Source organism: Planococcus citri, chromosome 4 (assembly GCF_950023065.1).
Source record: "Planococcus citri chromosome 4, ihPlaCitr1.1, whole genome shotgun sequence".
Classification (NCBI taxonomy): domain Eukaryota; kingdom Metazoa; phylum Arthropoda; class Insecta; order Hemiptera; family Pseudococcidae; genus Planococcus; species Planococcus citri.
The window spans coordinates 26,243,676-26,265,417 of record NC_088680.1 but is presented as its reverse complement, the minus strand read 5'-3'; the positions used below and the strand labels follow the sequence as shown (position 1 = coordinate 26,265,417).

The 21,742-nt window shown below is 35.5% G+C and overlaps 1 protein-coding gene across 4 annotated transcripts in view; it reads right to left on the bottom strand.

Moving 5' to 3' along the window:
• The window catches only part of CaMKI (Calcium/calmodulin-dependent protein kinase I), a 481,648-nt gene that overhangs the window by 106,209 nt on the left and 353,697 nt on the right, over positions 1 to 21,742 (bottom strand). The window lies entirely within an intron of this gene.

Genomic DNA, 21,742 nt, shown 5'->3' with positions numbered 1-21,742 from the left:
CGAAACCCATTAAAATTCATGATTCAATTTTGGGCTCTAAATTCCACAATAAAGACTCGAAAAAATTTTGATGGAAATTTTCAATTTTTTGTCAAAATTTCAGCCCATTCTATAATCACTAATCAAGTAATCATGACCCAAGTTCGGGCCCAAAATCTTTCAAAAGAACTCAAATTTTATTCCAAAAGGTTTACCAAAAAAATTTAATAAAAATTTTTTATTTTCTCGGCAAATTGATCGATAGCGTGACACTTTTTTCAAAATCCCCGAAAACCAATACTTACTTAAATTTTGGCCTTAAATTTATTCAAAAGAGCTCAAAAAAGCTTCGACGAATATTTTTCATTTTATAACAAAATTTCAACTCATTTTAATAAGTTGCAAAACACTTTTTTCAAAAACTCTCAAATTCGTGACCCATTGTTGGGCTCAAACATCTTTAAACCAACTTTTAAAAAGTTTGATTGAAATTTTTGGTGTTTTGTCAAAATCCCAAACCATTATTAAGTATGGTTGGCATGACACATTTTTTTCAAAAACCCTCACAATTGTCACTCAAATTGGGACTCGAAATTCTTTTTAAAAAAAAAATCAAATTTCCTCCAAGAATGCTAAAAATTAAATTAAAAAAAAAAGTTTCTAAATACCTAGACAATTATTGATTTTTCTCGACAAATTTCAACCTATTTTGACAGATCGCGAGACATATTTTTTAAAATTTCCAAAAACCACCATCCCAATTTTATAGGCTCGAAATTCTTAAAAAGTGACCAAAAAAAGTTTTGATAGACTTTTTTTTTGTACCATTTATTCTTGTTCCTAACTTGAGTAGATTACTTACAAGTTGTTGAATAAAATTTTGATAACAATAAAATTAACAAAAAATGCTAAAAATCACAAAATTATACTTGGTAAAACATGGAATGGTATTGAAACACAAGACATCTAAAACATCTTAACTTTTAATAAAGAAAATTACATAGTTTTATTTCGTCATTATATGGGCACTGCGAAAGAAAAAAAAATTAAAATGTTGTTACGAAATACCGAAATATTTTCACTTAATCAAATTGAACTACATAAATGAAAAATAATGTTTAAAAAAATAAAACTTGATCAAAAAATGTATCAATTCTATCAAACTAGGTACTCATGTACCATTGTACCTATACATTTATTCATCCGTTTTACTGTTCAGAATACCTAATACCCGTACCTAAGGGAACGATAAAACAAACCGATATCTATTATCAATTTACATACAGCGCAAAGTGTTATAAAATTCCACAATTCATTAAATTTTGTATTTATTAATGTTACAACGGGATCCTCATCCGATTTCGAACAATCTGTTTGTTCAGCTCCTGCAAGCTTCATCCCTGATTCCATTGTTTTGGCCTGTTCGATCGAAAGATCCACGTTTAAAGTTTGAGAATTCGATGCACCGCTAGAATTAGATATTTCGATTCCACCAGTCTGATCGTTGACTTTGGATGATGATTTCTTCGATATTATTTTCTTCAAAGATGCCTGAAGAGAAATCACTCTGCGTTGCGTTTCTTTAGTAATTTTAATTTGGCGATCGAAATCAATGTTTGCGACAAAAAGCATGATTTCTTCTACATTTGACATGAACGATTTGTAAATAGAAGCGAGATGACTGTACCCGATATCAGCTTCGAATACGTCGAGATCATTGATGGATTCTTCTAACGATGCGATCATCTGAATATAAAAATTTTGCTTACGCCAAAACGAGGCTAATTTATCGTCAGCAAGGGTCTTCGTCGTTAGTTGATTGATCGGTGGTGATCGTGGTACAGGTAAAGCATTTGTTTCGGGTAAGACTGAAGATACAGGTAAACTTTCACGGTTAGTCTGGAATCTGAGACGTGGCTCCTGAGCGATACCGACATTCGTTTCTGATTCTGATTCAAACCCATTCTCATTACAGTTAGCAAGCGGAGTGTCCTGGGATGCGGGTGAAGGTGCGGTAAGGCCCTCGCGATCAGCTTGGAGTTCCATTAATTCCAAAAAATCCTCAAAACGATTCATTTTGATGGCAAATGATGTTCACGAAATATTCTCAAACTCTTTTTGCACTAGTTTAATCTCTTTTTTCAACACCCACCCAAAAGATATTTCGAACGTCGATCTACGAAATTACTTATAAGGCTTATCATCGGTCACTCTGTACTTCTGCCACTTCGATAGCAGGTATTAAGTATGTATGTAAATTATTAGTTACACGAAACGCCAGAACTAGACAAATCACATCAAATTCTAACTAAATACACATATCTACGAGTATCTACATAGTATTCGCGTCACGAGCACACTAATACTACTCTACTCTACCACAACAACAATAATAATAGAAGTGGGATGCAGAATGTCTCCTACCCTGTCTGCCAGCCTATTCACCAAGGAGAAGGACCGACAAATGCATATCGTACACGTGTAGCGTCAGATATAGCAAAGCATTCAAAGATTACTAGCGAATGATAGGTCTGAGGTGCGGTAGAGGGAAGCTGGATGCTGCAACGAACTACGAAAGAACAATAATGAGATGATCATTTTACAAAGTCTAAGCTCACGACTGAATGGTAAAAGGTAGAACATCGAACTTTGAACTTTCACACCTAGTTGAGAGTCACCCCTCACCCTTTAAAATTCGAAAAAATTACAACGAAGATTTTTAATCCTTTTTTTTGACGAATTAATTTTCAAAAAAAAAAATGGAATTTTCACATCCTCAGTGGGAACAAAATTCCTCAATTTTGGTCCAAATTCAAAAACAGGGTGTCTATAACAAAATTTCAGAATGAAAAAGTAGGACTTTTAGTAGGTCATTTTCCGAGCACTTATGGAATTTTTCAAAGAGAAAGGGGGGATGAAAAAATGTGAAATTTTATTCGAATTTTTCAATTATAACAAGGAAAAAAACAAAGCTTGAAGTTATTAGCGATGAATTTTTAAAATTTACCGATTAATTTTAGAAATTGATGAATATCACATCATGTTTGCTTAAAATTAAATTCCAGTCGAATTCTTCAATTTCGATTGTAAATATTTCAAATAACTATTTGGTTCAAAATTTTGAAATTTGATTAGTCATTTTTTGATGAAAAATTGAAAATGGGAAAAAAAGCAAATGGGCCAGAGCAAAGCGAGGGCAAAAGCTCTCGAAAATTATTATTCCAAGAGGCATAAAAACGATAGAATTCGAATGATTTTTTTTTTGAAAAATTCAAAATGAAAAGAGGACAGCAAAAGCTCTCGAGAATCAGTATTTTGAGAGGCATAAAAACGACGTTTATTTGTGTGATGAGTTACTTGTGAAAAGTTCATTAGTTTGCTTCAATATTTTAAAGATAATGTTCTTTGGAAAATTTAAAATTGAAATAAGAATAGCAAACGGACCCGAGCGAAACGATGAAGGCAAATGTGTGATATATGAAGAAGTTTATTATTTTTGTTTCAAAATTTTAAAATTCGAAGGATGATTATGATTTAGAAAAAACTCAAACTTGAAAAAGAAATAAGCCAGCAAGCCCGAGTGAAGCGAGGCCAAAAGCTCTCGAAAATTCAATAATATTTTGAGAAGTAAAAACAAAAAGTTTCTTTATGAAGAATAAGAGTTTATTTTTCTGATTCAACCTTCAAACTTTTCTTGAATTTAAACAATACGTTTTCTATGTGATAAAAGAGAGCAAATAGACCGAACGAAGCGAGGGCGAAAGCTCTCATAAATGTGCAATTCAAAATCTAAAAAAGTCGATAAATGAGCCCTTTTCTCAATTTTTCTTCAAAATTTCGTTAAAATAGAAAAAAATTGAAAATTTGAAAAAAGTAGGACTTTTGGATAAAATTGTTGAAAAGTAGGACTTTAGTAGGACTAATTAATAGAACCAGTAGGACCTGTTAGACAATAGACACCTTGAAAAACAAATATTAATCGATCAAACCTAGTTATATTTTAAGACATTTGAGCCTGAAAAATCCTAATGGGGGGGGCGGAGCGGGGGATTTTTAGATGTGGGAAACACAGTCATGTTTTGAGGGTCACCTAGAATGGTTATGAAAAAAAATCTCTCAGCACACTCAGTTTATCCCAACGTTGTTATTTCGTGAAGAAGACAATTTTATAATTTTTGTAAGGTAAATTTTCTTGGCTATTGTTTCAATTTTTGATGATAGGGGTGTCCATTATTTTTGGATTTTTTGGCAAGTCATTTTCACTGACTTTTCAAGGTTTTTCTGACCAATTTTCCAGACGATTTTTTAAATTTTCTCCAGATTATCGCATAATTTACGATGACAAACTTCTTCCTCAATACTGCGGGTGTTACTGGGATACGTTTCATAGAGAAAATGTCAGATTTTCAAGTCGCAGCTTCAATCACTCCCTTTCAAGCTCGAATAAAGACTTTCAATTTCCACGATTTCTCACGAAACTTCAAATAAATACCTAATTCGTTTTTAAAGGTTAATAATTCATTTTGTTTCTCTTTTCAATACCAATGCACACAATGATTATTTTCCGTGTGACCAATCTCAGCTGAGTATAAGTCCCTACTAATGGCACTTAAAAGGAAAAAAAAATTAAAACGTACTTCGAAATTTTTCAAATATTTTTATTCCATCAACTTCAACTACATAGAATTAATTCAACACCAGAAAAAAAAAACATTCCTTACGTAAAACATCACTTATGATAAAAGGAACGGATGTATTCTAAAAATAAACTAACTAAACAGAAATAAACCAATGTGTTCTCAACATTGAACAAAAGGGAATTGAAAATCGAATTATACCAACTTATAGGATATTTTGTCATTCCCAAATTTAAAAAATTTGATGAAAAAAAAGAGAAAATACTCGACGAGTGAACCACTTTTTTGGAGGAATTAAACCGTAAAAATAAAAAATAAATTCGCGAAAACGGAAACAAATCAAAATACTCTCAACATTAAATTCTTGATAAATGTAAAAAGTAGCCTAATATCTACGAATAATCATGAACAAACTAAAAACTGAATGTATCTAATCAGACAGTAAAATTATTACAAGATTAGAAAAATTAAATGAATGAAAAAAAAATCATTCAGTAAAAGGGTATATTTAATTTTTAAAAATGCATTTTAGAAAAAATTGAGTCCAACACAAAAACATTATTCCTCTCATAAAAAATTTCAATAAAATGAAAAACTGCAAAAATGCAAAAAAATCAGTAAAAACGTACTTAGTTAAACAGAATAAAAAATGAATTTTTCGAAGAGGTATAGTACATTACAATAAAACTAACGAACTATCATACGAATAAAGAAAAAAACAAAAGCGAATTTTCTGACAACTACATCGACTACAAATATGAAATCATCAATCTTTCTTCTCGAGAAGACGTGAAAAATGATCGAGAAGAATTTTTATATCATCTTGCTCGATGACAGCGTCACCTGACCGACTTTCAGGCTGTTTTGCCTGATTGGCTTGATCATCGGTTACATCTGGTTTCATCAGAATTTCAAATTCTTCCGGAGTCAAAACATGAGTTTTATCCGCCGATTCATTAGCTTGAGGAGGCGGTTCGTGGACGTCAATTTTAACATTCCACTTGCCCGAATCGGTAAATAATTTACCAGCCTGATTAAGTGTATTCTTCATTAACTCCTTCTGGTCGGCAGAAAACCCTGACATTAAGCAATTTGTAATTATATCATCGAGCTTTAGTTTGGTGATTGGTACTTCTGTGTCAGTTTTTGCATTTTCAGTAGGCTTCGGATCAGATTTCAGACAATCGATTTTTTCAGTCTTGATCAATGTAACATTCTTCGGTTTGGTCTGTTCGGTTGAAAGATTCGCGTTAGAACCTGACGAACTCGATGCAACGTTAGTAGAATCAGATTTCTTGATACCGCCAGTCTGAGCATCACCGGACCTATTTTCAGGCTGTTTTGTCTGATTGGCTCGATCATCGGTTTCATTTGGTTTCGATAGAATTTCAAATTCTTCCGGAGTCGAAACTTCAGTTTTATCTGCCGATTTATTAGCTTGAGATTCTTCACGGACGTCAATTTCAACACTCCACTTGTCTGGATCGAAAAATTTACCAGCCTGATTAAGTGCATTCTTCACCAACTCCTTATGGTCGGCAGAAAAACCTGACATTAAGCAATTTGTAATTATATCATCGAGCTTTAGCGTGGCGAGTGGTACTTCTGCGTCAGTTTTTGCAGTTTCTGTCACAGTGGGCCGGAGGCTCCAAAATGACTTGACTTTCACCTGCAATACTTCGTAGCGCATTGAAATTAGTTTGCAGAATAAATTTCAGCTTTTCAACAGTCCAACTCCATTTTGGTGAAATTTTGTGGGAATTTTGAGTTTCAAAAACTTCTGGAGGCTCCAGAACTGCTCAAAACGGTTTGAAACAGTTTCCAATCGATTTGGCATGTCGAAAATAGGGTGTATCCCAGATTTCAGCTTTCTTGGTCAATTTAGTAAAATTTTGATTTTTCCCCTCATTTTTAGCCTAAATTTGATTTTCAAAAATTCACCAAAAATCGAAAAACGCACTTTAGCACTTGAAATTTTGACAGGTGATAAATTTTTGCTTGATCTTTCGATCTACCTTTGTACAGTTTGAAAAATGTTGTGCAAATCGTATGTTGGAACGCAAAATCTGCGATTTCGGCTGACCTGTAAATCAAAATGGCCGCCATTTTGTAAGTAGGGCCACTTTTTTTTAGTACAAAGGCTATAAATGTTCCTTAGGACTCCCGCTTTAAGAAAAAAGTTGCCCCGGAGAATCGACGGGGGAGGGGGTGCAATAGATCCTTAAGCGGGCTCCCCGACTATAAGGGCATAGTAGGCATAGTTGAATAGTTGGTGGGGCGAGAAGCTGAGGACAAAGGATAGGTACTGAAAGAAAACACATAGAATATTCGAAACTCATTTGAAGCCTTCTGCGACGTTTTGGAAATTACTAGAGCCCCCATCAGATTTTTCAATGCTCGAAATTTCCTTAAACCTTTATCAAACAGAGCTGAGAATTCAAAATTCACTCCGCAATCCAATTTCAACATCGCTATCAAGTCGACTGAAAGTAGATTTCAAGTTGTTTTGGAGTCTCCGTCTCTCCGTCGGTTTTTTGAAAATAACTAGAGCCTCCAGCACATTTTCATGAGACTTGAAATTTCTACAAAAATTTAATTAAATAGAATTGAAATGCCGGAATTCACTCATATGATCTGTACAGTACGTTCCAAGGTTAATTTAAGCTGATTACGTTGCATTTTTTAATTTACCAGAATAATTTTCAAATAGAATTGAATTTTAACATTGGTTCAAATTCAAAAACAAATGTACGTAAATCAATCATAACGCAGACATTTGAGCCTAAAAATCAGGGAGGGAGGATTTTTCAAATATGGAAAATACCGTCAAGTTCTAGGCGTCATCACCTAAATAAAATGGCCACAAAAAAAATTTTCTCAGGACTCTCGGTTTTTCCAAACGTTATTATTTCGTGAAGAAGACAATTTCATAAATTTTCATTTTTGTAAGAGTGAGTTTTCTTTGCTATTGTTTCAAATTGTGGAAATGATTTTCATCTGGGGGGTGTCCATTATTTTGAGCAGGTCATTTTGCCTGACTTTTCCAGGTTTTCCAGGCCAATTTTTCAGACCATTTTTTCAATTTTCAAATTACTCCATACTTTACGATGACAAACTTCTTCCTCAATGTTTACTGCAGGTACGTTTCATATAGAAAATTTTAGATTTTCAATTCGCTGCTTCAATCACTCCCTTTTAAGCTCGAATAATGACTTTCAATTTCCACGATTTCTTATAAAATTTCCAATAGATAACTCGTTTTTAAAGATGAATAATTCATTTCGTTTCTCTTTTCAATACCAAGCGAGCAAGCACACAATGCTCATTTTCCATGTGACCAATCTTAGCTGAGAATAAGACCCTACAAATGGCATTTTTAAAGACAAAAAAATCAAGACGTTCTTTGAAATTTTTCAAATAATTATTTTTAATCCAGTAAGTTCAGTTAAAATTAAACTCCAAAAAAACATTCCTTACGTAAAACATCACTTACGATGAAAGGAACAGATGTAGGTAGGTATTCTAAAAATAAGAAAAATAAATCTAAATAAACGGAAATAAGCCGTAATGTTCTCAATGTTGAACAATGACCGGTTGGTGAAACAATAATCGCAAATAACTATAAAGGAATTAAAAAATATCGAATGTACCAAATTACTGGATAACGTTATTCTCAAATTTAAAAAAAAAATGAGATAAAAAAAAGGAAAAACTCTTATTAGCGAACTGCATTTTGAAGGAAATTGAATCGTAAAAATTAAAAATAAATTCACGAAAACGGAAATAGATCAAAATATTCTCAACATTAAATTCTAGATAAAGTAAAAAGTAGTCTAATAATTACGAATAGGTAATAATAAACAAACTAAAAATCTGAATGTACCTAATCAGACAGTAAAATTATTCCAAGATTAGAAAAATAAAATGATTGAAAAAAAAAATCATCAAAATGTGCACTAAAAATTAAGTAAGAGGGTATTTAATTTTAAAAGATGCATTTTCGAAAAAATTAAGTCCAACACAAAGCCATTAAGTATTCCTCGCATAAAAAATTTCAATAAAATGAAAAATTGCAAAAATTCAAAACAAAATCAATAAAAACGTACTTAGTCAAACATTGAATAATGAATATAAAATGAATTTTTTGAAGAGGTACATTACAACAAAACTATGAACTAAGTTATACCGATAAAGAATGAATTTATAGAAAAAATCGAATTTCCTGATGAATTCGTAGTTCGTACATCAACCGCAGATGAAATCATCAGTCTTTCTTCTCGAGTAGACGCGAAATATGATTGAGAAAATCTTTAAATACATCATCTGGAATGATGATAGCGTCAGCGGACCCATTTTCAGACTGTTTTACCAGTTTGGCTTGATCATCGGTCTCGTTTGGTTTCGACAGAATTTCAAATTCTTCCGGAGTCGAAACTTCACTTTTATTCGCCGATTCATTGGCTTGAGACGCTTCAGGTACGTTAGATTTATCATTCGACTTGCCCGAGTCGATCTGCGATGATTTACCAGCCTCAGCCTGACGTGCGAGTAACACATTATTTAATGATTGCTCTAGGTAAGAAGGCATTCCACATGACTGTAAGTTCCTCGTAAATGAATCAAGCTGTTGTTTGTGGAGTGCTGCGAGTACTTCGGCGTGACTTTTTGCAATTTCTGTCGCAGTGGGCTTCGGATCCGAATCCGATTTCGGACAGTCAATTTTTTCAGTCTTGATCAACGCTACATTCATCGGTTTGATCTGCTCGGTTGAAGGATTCGCGTTAGAAGCTGACGAACTCGATGCAACGTTGATAGAATCAGATTTCTTGACACCACCAGTCTGATTGTCTGGATTGGACACAGGCGACGACGATTCGTTCTTCATGATCTTTTTCAACGACACTTGAAGAGCAATTACTTCTCGTTGAAATTGTTCCGCATTTTTCATACGGTTAGTGAAATTCGTACCTCGCAGATAACTCGAAATTGCCGCTTCAGTCGACACGTACGATTGGTAAAGCGAGTGAAGATGATTGTACTTGACCTCAGCTTCGATCGCATCACAATTATCGTTCGATTTCAACGATTGGATCAAATGATGAAACACTTTTTGCTTTTCGATCAGCGTGTAGTAGTTATTATTGTACCAACTAGTAGTAGTAGTAGTAGCAGCAGCTGCTGCTGCACGGGCGGGGGCAGGTATGCTTATATTCACAAGCGGATTTCCGGTCGATTGCGGGAATGGTGACGTGTAAGGGTAAGGATACGAATTAGCCTGGAATGAGCCTAAGGGCACAGATGTAGTGGTATTGGTCGACTGAGTGGTTGGTTGAGTTGAAACGACCGGATTTGCTTCGGCTGAGGAAGAAGTAGAAGCGCTACTGGTCGGCTGTACATTTGGTTGACTGGAAGCCATCGGATTTACCTGAGGTGGCTGAGATAAGGCCGAATACACACTAGGAAAAGCGTTGGCGAATGGCTGGAATCCGGCACCGAGTTGAGGTTGAGGAAACGCGAGTGGATTAATTGCAGGATATGGGTACATTCTGATGCTGAAATGTAGGTAGGTACCTAACTGGTAATTTGTATTTTACCAAATTGTCGACGAACTTCGATGTGCGCAACCGAAACCGATTCAACGAAATACGACGATCGAGCACTGGTTACCTTACAATCGATATCAAGAAATATTTATTTCAAGCGACGATCCACGAGTAAAATACGAAAATATTCACTGGTTATCGATCGAATTGTTAGCTAAGATACACGAAACACGAATTGAAAATACTGAAGAAAAACAGAACTGTTCTGATTCACACTGTAAAAAATAGAACGTAGAGTTAACAACTTGACAAGTACACGAACACGAACACAATAATCTTCAAAACTAAAATAAAACTGCCAACTGCTCGAGGATACCAGGACAGCAACAATAACAAATGAAAATATGACTAATGAGCTACTGCGCATTTCTAGACTAAATAAACCGGTCTCGTAGAGCAGCGATAAGGGATATGAGAATGAGAATAGGTATTAAGTATGACGACGCCGTCGGGGAACAGCTGGGTGTAGGAATCGCTCACATATTCCTGGAATTGCAATCAATTATAGTCATTTAGTCAGGGCATAGTCGGATAGCGGTGGAGCGAGGACGATTGACGAAGTAGGTATACTGAAAGAAACTGTTAACACAAAGAATTTCATTCAAGTTTCAACTTGCTGTTAAGTCGACTGCAGGTAAATTTCAAGTCGTTTTGGAGCCTCCAGCGACTTTTTGGAAATTACTGGAGCCTCCAGCAGATTTTTGAAACTTGAAATGTCATCGAATAGAATTGGAATGCTGGAATTCACTCTGAACAGTGCACAGTACGTTCTAAAAAACCGCCTTCTGGAAGGACGTTTTCAAAATTAAAAAGGTACCAACTGATCCCTCCTCCATTTCTTTTTACAAACTTGCCAAAAAAAGCTTCAAAAATTTATAATTTTCAAAAGAAACGAAAAAATTATTAATATTTAGATTTTAGATAGACCTGATCAGTTTCTTTTCCAGGGCGTCTGGTGTCTATCAAATCCAAAAAACAAAACTTCGTACCTTTTTCGTATTTTTTTCACACTCATTTTTTCAAGTTCTTTTTAGACATAAAAATTGAGTAATTATTGGGAAACTATGTTTTAATGAAAATGTTTAATGTCGGGGATTGTACTCAAATTTTTCTGAAAAAAGTAGGTAACTTTAGTAACCAAAAAGTAATCAAAAAAGTGGTTATCGAGCTAAATTTTCCCAATTATTTTACTCTACACTCCCCCCTCACACCAAGATTTTCCCAACTAATTGGCCAGATGTGGTTCGAACCATTTTTTAAAAGAAGAAGTTATCGTAATATAGGAACAAAAATGTTGAATAAAAATTTTTTTGAATTTTTTCTCGAGTTGATTTTTCCATTCAAGGAAATGTTTGAAAATTGATGTAGGTACATAGTAGAATTCAAATCTGATTGAGGGATGCAGGGTGAAAGCTGTGAAAAATTGATATGTAATTCAAAATGTAAAACATCGAAAGTTTTCAGAAAATAACATAAGGTAGGTATTTAACTTATCATTCGCTCGGGCAAACAATTTTGAAAATTCACAGTTCCTGCGGGGTAAACCAGCATTATTTTCAATTTGAGGAGTCAATTTTTCTAACCTCCAACTTCGATTTGAAAAAAGAAGAAAAAAAATGATCTAGCCCGAGCGAAGCGAGGGCGAAAAAAAACTGATAAAATGAGACGTAAAACAACACACCATTCCTGATTTTGAGTAAATGACAGAATTATTTGAAAATTTGGAAAAAAGAAGGACCCATAGGCAAAAAGACGAACTTTTACTGACCTAGAAGGACCGGAAGGACTGTTAAGACACCCTGTGACCCTGTGAGGGGGGGTGCTACCAAAATCAAATTTTGTAAAAATGAAAATAAATCGAGTGATATGTTGAAATACAGGTTTTTTGGGTCGAGAAACACGAATCTGAGGTCCTTTTTTCCCTCAAACCCCTTGGGGAGGTGCGTTTTCATTTTTTTTAAATTCACGTTTTTTGACATAAAAGTTGATTTACCCGGCGAACGGTGCATCTTAGACAAAAATGACAAGGAAGAAAATTGTAGAGGATAAAATTTCCTATCAGATCAATGTCATTAGTTTTTCTTTAGGAAGCTTAGTTCTTGAATTACGAGTATATGTGATTTTTAATGGCGTAAACTGACTTTTGGGCACTCCTGTATAAAATCGATGACAAAATAAAAATAATGTTTCAGACTGGAGTCTAGAATACACCGATTTTGAAAAAAATAACGGATACCTTTATCAGCCATGAAAATCCAAAAAGTACCACAGCTAGAAGCTTCAAAACGACTTGAAAAACGCTGCAGTCGACTTGGTAGCGTTTTGAAATTTGAGTGCAAAATGAAAATGACAATAACGATCTTTTAGAATTTAGACTCCTTATACAATAACCAGGGTATAAAATTTTTCAGATGATACCTAATCGTAATTTCAGTCATTTTGTAAGCATTTTGGCATACTTATAGTACTACTAGCCAGGCTCGTACTTCTTACTCAACTTTTTCCAAAAAAAATTAATTTTAGTGACCAAAAAAAAGTTGAAAACGTAATCAAAAAGTACAAACACAGAAGAAAGAGCTCTTTGCCAATTCCTGCGAGCAAAAAAGCAAGCCTTCTGGGTAGTGGGAGTGGGTAAAAAAAAAAAATATACGATTTTTTGAAATTTTTGCCAAAGAAACACGACAAAGTTTTTAGCAATCTGCTAAAAAGCTAAACATTTTGTGTAAGTATTTTTGAAAAAACGGGAATTTTTGTCAATTTTTGGCGAAAAGCAACGCTTTTTGAAAATAATTGGCAAAAAGGTGAATTTTTTTAAAGCAATTTTGAGAGAATTTTTGTCAATTTCAACAAAAAGTGGCAATTTTTGAGAGTTACAATATTATTTTTTCACAATTTTTGAATTTTACTTTCGTCAAATGAATGTGTTTTTTGCAACTTTGTTGAAGAAAAAAAAACAGACTTTCTGATAATTTGTAATCGCAATTTCGCTGGGAAAAAACGAGAATTTTTGTCAATTTTTGGCAAAAAGCAAAACTCAGACAATCTCACGTTAGCAAAAAACAGGATTTTTTGGGAAATATAGATCAAAAAAATAACTTCCTAGTTACTTACCTATGACATGCAAAAAAGCGAGACTTGTGAATAATTTTTGAAAAAAAGCGATAGGTATTTTTAAATACTTTTTTGCAATTTTTGTCGAAAAAAAAGAGACTTTTAGGCCACTTTTTGGTTGAAAAAAACGCTTTCTACTCGTAGTTCCTATACACAAAAAAGCGAGACTTTCGAGCAATTTATCGAAAAACAGGAGAAATTTTGCAGCAATTTTGCTAAAAAAAAAAATTCTGATGACATTTTGAATTAGTTGACATTGACAATCTTAGCAAAAGGCAGAACTTCTGGAAAATTCGCAAAAAATGAAACTTTTCTCGATTTTTGTAGATGTCGAAAAAGCGAGCCTGCCTTCTTTCAATTTTTAGGTAAAAAAGTAAGACGTCAGGGTATAGTTGTCCACCAAATGAGAAGCTCCTTTACGAAACCACCCAGCAAATTTCAATTTTTTGAAGTACAATTCAAGAGTACTCAGCCTATTCAATTTGGATACTTACTTTCTATTACTCATTTCATTACTCGTAGTTACTCATATACTCATCTCTAAATCTTGAACAAGTAGGTACTCTACTGTTTTCAATTTTCAGAATTTATTGCAAGAATCCCGGTAAACCGTTTTCATAGACGAATAATGTTTCGATTTTGAAATGAAAACAACAAAAAAAATAAATAAATTCATTTCAAAATTGAACATTTTTTAATTCATCGATTGAGTAAAACATTATATTGGTAAAAAAAATAAATTTAATAAGTTAAAAAAAAAAACATTTCTAACGAAGAAAATTTCACTAGGTAGGTATATAAGTTAGATGAATAATTACAAATTAATGTAGGTATGTAATGTTTGTAAGTTACAAAAATTCGTTGCTAGATTTTCATCAAGTTCGTCAGAAATGTTATTCCTAATACATACTAGTAAGTTTAAATACCCAAACTACATAATTTAAATTCATCGTTCGATACAATCAAAAAAAATTCATAACATAAAATATTCCGATAAAAGAAAATTGGTACCGTCACAATGAGAAATAAATTTAAAAATAAAAAAGAAACAGCAAGTAGAAATATTTTGCAACATTATTTTCAGTCTATAGGTACAGATAGGTAATTCAATAAAATGGAATGTGTCATTTTCAGATTTAATATACGATTTGAAAAATAAAACTAGGTAATTATAATGAAAAAAAAAAAAAAAAATCGAGAATCATTCTTAAACATCGTTAACAACACGTTTACTATGATCAAGCTTGAACTGTACATCAGATAAAGCTTTAAGTACTTTCTGAGCAAGCTTTCGCTGTTGTTGAAGAGTGAAGGGGTTGAGATACTTCTCGAGTTCACTCTGATTCGTAATAAACGATTGGCGAAGATAAACGAGATAATCGGAACGCATTTCGATTTCGTCGTCAGAAGTGACATCGTTTAATTGCACCAATGTAATCTTCTTCAGTAAAGAATTTTGTTTTTGGAAATGCTTGTTGATAGGTTCAAAAAGATTTTCCGGATCTTTCTCTATTGCTTGATTTGCCTGATCATTCGTCTCAGTTTTCTCAGATGGTTTCGAAGCTGCATCGTTGAGATCCGTGGTTTTAGTTTTATTCGTCAATTCATCGAGTTCAGTCGGTTTTGATACAACGTTATCTTTCGATTTTACTGATTTGATCCGATCATCATCTGCAGATAGGTTTTGTTGGATAGTTTCAGGCGATTTGCTAGCTTTCATGCCACCAGGAAGTACATTATCCTTACATTTACCAGATTTGGCGTGTAATGCGAACAACTTTGTTGGTCTACAATGTGCCTGAAGTTACCTTGCAAGATAATCTTCGCCTTGGTAAATCGGCAGGCGAAGTTACACTGTGCAAGTATACAGGAAAGTTACAGGAATCGTATTTTGAGCACACCACAGTACCAGGGTAGCTATTCCTCAAATTTCGGTAAGCGTGATAAGCCAGTTATGATGGTTAAGTTCCGCAAATAACGTGCGGTATTTTTTTTTACTATCACCGTACTATCACGCGTAACATTGGACATGAACTGATGAGTAGCCACAAGTTTTCGGAATAATGGAATGGGCACTACTCGCACCGTCATAAACTATTTTCATATTTTTAAATTGAACTAACATTTTTAATCTGTATTTTGTATTTTCATCATTTGCTAATACTTTTGGTGCCATAGCAAAATTACATTTTAATCAAAATAGTTGAAAAATCGCAATTAAAACAAAATGAAGCAATAAAGAAACTTCATTTACCTACATCTCCAAGACTGCAACCATTAGTTTTTTAGCCTTTTTTTAGCTTAACTTTGGAGTTAACGTAAGTAAGTTACCGACATGTTAACGATCCATAACATGTGGTAACTGCGTTAGTTAACGGTTTTGAAACTCTCATAACTCGCTTATCACGCATACCGAAATTTCAGGAATAGCTACCCAGACCGTCAACTGACACATACCCAATGAGCTTTGGAGAACTTTTCTTGTACAGGAGGGGAGAGGGGGGAATTTTAAGTGGAAAAATAGCCATTTTCGAGGAAAATTTTTTTTTTTACCAAAACGAAGAGTGGTGCACCCAAGGTGGTGATGGTACGTTGTAGTATATGCTAAGACTCACCTACCGTGAAATTTTCGAAATTTTTCTATGCATAGGAGGGGAGAGGGGGGAGTTTTAAGTGGAAAAATAGCCGTTTTCGAGCGAAAAAATTGTTTTTGACCAATACGAAGAGGGGTGCACCCAAGGTGGTGATGGTACGTTGTAGTATATGCTAACACGAACATACCGTGCAATTTTCAGAATTTTTCTATGCATAGGAGGGGAGAGGGAGGAGTTTTAAGTGGAAAAATAGCCGTTTTCGAGCGAAAAAATTGTTTTTGACCAATACGAAGAGGGGTGCACCCAAGGTGGTGATGGTACGTTGTAGTATATGCTAACACGAACATACCGTGCAATTTTCAGAATTTTTCTATGCATAGGAGGGGAGAGGGAGGAGTTTTAAGTGGAAAAATAGCCGTTTTCGAGCGAAAAAATTGTTTTTGACCAATACGAAGAGGGGTGCACCCAAGGAGGTGATGGTACGTTGTAGTATATGCTAAGACTAACCTACCGTGAAATCTTCAGAATTTTTCTATGCATAGGAGGGGAGAGGGGGGAGTTTTAAGTGGAAAAATAGCCGTTTTCGAGCGAAAAAAATTGTTTTTGACCAATACGAAGAGGGGTGCACCCAGGGTGGTGATGGTACGTTGTAGTATATGCTAACACCATCATACCGTGCAATTTTCAGAATTTTTCTATGCATAGGAGGGGAGAGGGCCGAGGGGGGAGTTTTAAGTGGAAAAATAGCTGTTTTCGAGCGAAAAAATTGTTTTTGACCAATACGAAGAGGGGTGCACCCAAGGAGGTGATGTACGTTGTAGTATATGCTAAGACTCACCTACCGTGAAATTTTCAGAATTTTTCTATGAATAGGAGGGGAGAAGGGGGCGTTTTAAGTGGAAAAATTGAGCAGTCAAAAATTTATTTTAGATGATTTTCGTTCACGCCATGTGAAAGAGGACATCTTCACCTTGGGTGCACCCTTCTTCGTATTGGTCAAAAACAATTTTTCCCTCAAAAATGGTTATTTTTCCACTTAGAACGCCCCCTCTCCCCTCCTATGCATAGAAAAATTCTGAAAATTGCACGGTATGTTCGTGTTAGCATATACTACAACGTACCATCACCACCCTGGGTGCACCCCTCTTCGTATTGGTCAAAAACAATTTTTTCGCTCGAAAACGGCTATTTTTCCACTTAAAACTCCCCCCTCTCCCCTCCTATGCATAGAAAAATTCTGAAAATTTCACGGTAGGTTAGTCTTAGCATATACTACAACGTACCATCACCTCCTTGGGTGCACCCCTCTTCGTATTGGTCAAAAACAATTTTTTCGCTCGAAAACGGCTATTTTTCCACTTAAAACTCCTCCCTCTCCCCTCCTATGCATAGAAAAATTCTGAAAATTGCACGGTATGTTCGTGTTAGCATATACTACAACGTACCATCACCACCTTGGGTGCACCCCTCTTCGTATTGGTCAAAAACAATTTTTTCGCTCGAAAACGGCTATTTTTCCACTTAAAACTCCCCCCTCTCCCCTCCTATGCATAGAAAAATTCTGAAAATTGCACGGTAAGTTCATCTCGAGGTATATCACAACGTACCATCACCACCTTGGGTGCACCCTTCTTTATATTGTTCAAAAAAAAAAAAATTCCCCTCAAAAATGGCTATTTTTCCACCTAAAACGACCCCCTCTCCCCTCCTATACATAGAAAAATTCTAAAAATTTCACGGTAGGTGAGTCTTAGCATATACTACAACGTACCATCACCACCTTGGGTGCACCACTCTTTGTATTGGTAAAAAAAAATTTTATCCTCAAAAACGGATATTTTTCCACTTAGAACGCCCCCCTCTCTCCTCCTATGCATAGAAAAATTCTGAAAATTGCACGGTAAGTTCGTGTTAGCATATACTACAACGTACCATCACCTCCTTGGGTGCACCCCTCTTCCTATTGGTCAAAAACAATTTTTTTGCTCGAAAACGGCTATTTTTCCACTTAAAACTCCCCCCTCTCCCCTCCTATGCATAGAAAAATTCTGAAAATTGCACGGTAGGTTAGTCTTAGCATATACTACAACGTACCATCACCACCTTGGGTGCACCCCTCTTCGTATTGGTCAAAAACAATTTTTTCCCTCGAAAATGGCTATTTTTCCACTTAAAACTCCCCCCTCTCCCCTCCTATACATAGAAAAATTCTGAAAATTGCACGGTAAGTTCGTCTCGAGGTATATCACAACGTACCATCACCACCTTGGGTGCACCCCTCTTTATATTGTTCAAAAAAAAAAATTCCCTCAAAAATGGCTATTTCAGGGATGGAAGAGCCTTGAATTCAGGGCTCCTGCTCTTGGCTCTGGCTCAGCTCCCCGCAAGTTTCAGCTCTGGCTCGCTCTTGGCTCTTGGATCTTTTTCTTTACATGAGCTCTTTGGCTCCTTGCTCGCTCCTCAATTCTTTCCGACTCCGCTCTTTGACTCTTGGCTCCCTCTTCCAATTTCTCGGCTCCCACTCCAGCTCCAGCTCTGGCTCTTGGCTCTTTAAATTAGAGTTCAAAATTCGTGAAAAACGATGAAAAAAATGAAAATACACTGCAGTTATTTTCATTTCATTTCTCAATGAGGAAACAAACTTAGAAATTCTTCATTTTCTTCACAAATGTGAGTTGAAAGTAGAAATTTTTAATAAAATTGTGCGCATTTTTTTACTTTTTTCTCTAATTTTAGGGAGCCAAAGAGCCTGAAAAATTTTGTGGGCTCCCACTCGGCTCTGGCTCTTTCCAGGTTAAAGACTCCTTATGATGATGGCTCTCTTGAGTAAAATAAGGAGCTCTTTTGCAAGAGAGCTCTTGATGTTTTTCTGCACTTTCATTTATTTGGCTCTTGGCTCTGGCTCTAGCTCCTCAAAAAATCCGGCTCTTTCAGACTCTGGCTCCGGCTCGCTCCCGGCTCTTCCATCCCTGGGCTATTTTTCCACCTAAAACGACCCCCTCTCCCCTCCTATGCATAGAAAAATTTCGAAAATTTCACGGTAGGTGAGTCTTAGCATATATTACAACGTACCATCACCACCTTGGGTGCACCACTCTTCGTTTTGGTAAAAAAAAAAAAATTTCCTCGAAAATGGCTATTTTTCCACTTAAAATTCCCCCCTCTCCCCTCCTGTACAAGAAAAGTTCTCCAAAGCTCATTGGGTATGTGTCAGTTGACGGTCTGGTACTGTGGTGTGCTCAAAATACGATTCCTGTAACTTTCCTGTATACTTGCACAGTGTAACTTCGCCTGCCGATTTACCAAGGCGAAGATTATCTTGCAAGGTAACTTCAGGCACATTGGTCTACACATATTAGGGAAGATACTCGTATTTCGTAGATAAGCATCAGTTGTGATGGATTTGTCACTCGATTTGACTGGTTTGATTGTTATACTACGTTGAATACGTTGTTGAACTGGTTCAGGTGCACTAAGTTTATCGTTTAATTTCGGTTTCGCAAACGAACCCGGTACTATAGAAATTCCATCCTGATTTATAACGTTTTTCAGCGTAGCATCCGATTCTGCGATCTTTTCAGTAGAAAGAGACGAATTCAATGCTTCGAAATTATTAGATATTTCGACTCGACGATTAGTCTGATTGTTTACTTGAGATTTGGTCGACGGCGGTGACTGGTTCAACATTATCTTTTTCAATGATCCTCGAAGCGAAATCACTTTTCGTTGCATTTCCTTAGCATTTGCGATAAGTTCATCTAAAAGGACGGAATCTCGCAAAAGAGACGCAGTTTCTTCCACGTTCCACGTGTACGAATAGTAAATCGAAATAAGATCATCGTACGTTACTTCAGCTATGATCGCATCAGCATTTTCGATCGATTCTAATGAGACGATTAGTTCGTGATACAATTTTCGTTTTTGGCTAAGCGAGGTTAATTTATCGATATTTACGGTATTTTTCGGTTGCTGGATGGTGACTGGTTGCAGCGATTGCGGTGGTTCACCGAAAGTGAACCTCGTCGGGAATAGTGATGAAGGTGAAGGAAGGGCTGTCGCTCCGTTAGATATCCCTGAACCTATCTGGTTTGATGATGAAGATTGAAAAGGAGTAGTCACTCCGTTAGATAACATTGAACCTATCTGGTATGATGATGGTGATTGAAAAGAAGTGCCTCCGTTACGTAACCCTGAACCTATCTGGTTTGATGATAAAGATTGAAAAGGAGTGGTCACTCCGTTAGGTAACCCTGAACCTATCTGGTTTGACGATGAAGATGAAAAAGGAATTGTCAGTCCGTTAGACAACCCTGAACCTATCTGGTATGACGATGAAGGTGCCCCTCCGTTGGATAACTCAGTGAAGATATGTCGTCTGTCAGATGTTTGCATTTTTATGGTTTATCGTCACTAGGTTGTAAATACTGCAACTTCTTCGATTCAGTTTAGCTCTTTTTTTTCAACACTCACGTAACGAATTCACCGATATCGCTGTAGATGTTTTGAACATTGATTTAGAATACGAAATTAATTATTCGATAGCACACACACGAGTTTAGTCACACGAAACACGAAATCAACTACTTACTATGTGAATGTGATTCTAATTACATAGGTAACATAGACGCAGGACGCAGGACTAACCACCGAACTGTTTTCACGAACACTCCACCAGGCACCAGTACAACAACAACAAGAATCTTCCTAGCAAATTACAGTTCGACTCGTAGTGAAAGACGCCAGAACATTGACAACGAAAATGAAGTATACAATGGTCAAACAAAAGCCAAAGTAAGCCAAAGGAACCTACATTAGCATTCAAGAATCACGTGCAGAGCTTGTTTGCGGGGTAAAGGCAGGGACGAAGCGAAGGGGGGTCTAGGGGGGCAGCCTGCCCCCCCAGTGTTCCGCGAAAGTTGGGAAAAGTTGGGAAATTGTGAGAAATATAAGAAAGTTGGGAAAATACAAAAATTCCAACAATAAGTATTTTAGTTTTGGAGTTTTCAAATATTAGAATTTCTTACAATCATCAAAGTTGAAAACTTTCCCAACTTTTGAAGCCAAAACAGTTTCTAAATCCATGATTTTCCCAACTAAAATTCACATTTTTTTCAAAAATGTTTGCCCTCGCTTTGCTCGGGCAATTGTTGTGCCTTTTCACGTCAACATTACAACTGTTTTGCTTCTTGAAATTACAAATTTTTAAAATCTTTTACCCTCGCTTCGCTCGGGCCAATTTGTTTTTTTTTTACGCTTGAAAATTTCAAAAAACTATTGATAAATTTCTTAAAAAGTTGAGATCAGAAAAACCGAATTTTTTCATTAAATTTGATATTGTTCTACTTTTTGAATTACAATTTTTCCAAAGCTTTTAGCCTCGATTCGCTCGACCCAATTTGATTCGTTTCTACTAAGTTACAATTTCAAGAAACGTATGATTGAATTTGAAAAATATTGAGACTAGAAAAACTGGATTCCTTTATTAAAATTGATGTTCTACTTTTCCATTCCAAGTCACATATTTTCCAAAACTTTTGCCATTGCTTCACTCGGGCCAAATCCCGCCAATTTAGTTATTTTTTTCACTCTATGAATTTCACAAAACCACTGATAAAATTAAAAGAAAGTTGAGATCAGAAAAACCGAATTCTTACATTAAAATTGATGTTGTTCTACTTTGCGAACTACAAACTTTTCAAAGCTTTTGGCCTCGCTTCGCTCCGCCCAAATTGATTCTCATCTGCAAAGTTACAATATTTTTAAATATCTATGATTGAATTTGAAAAATGTTGAGATTAGAAAAACCGAATTCTTTCAT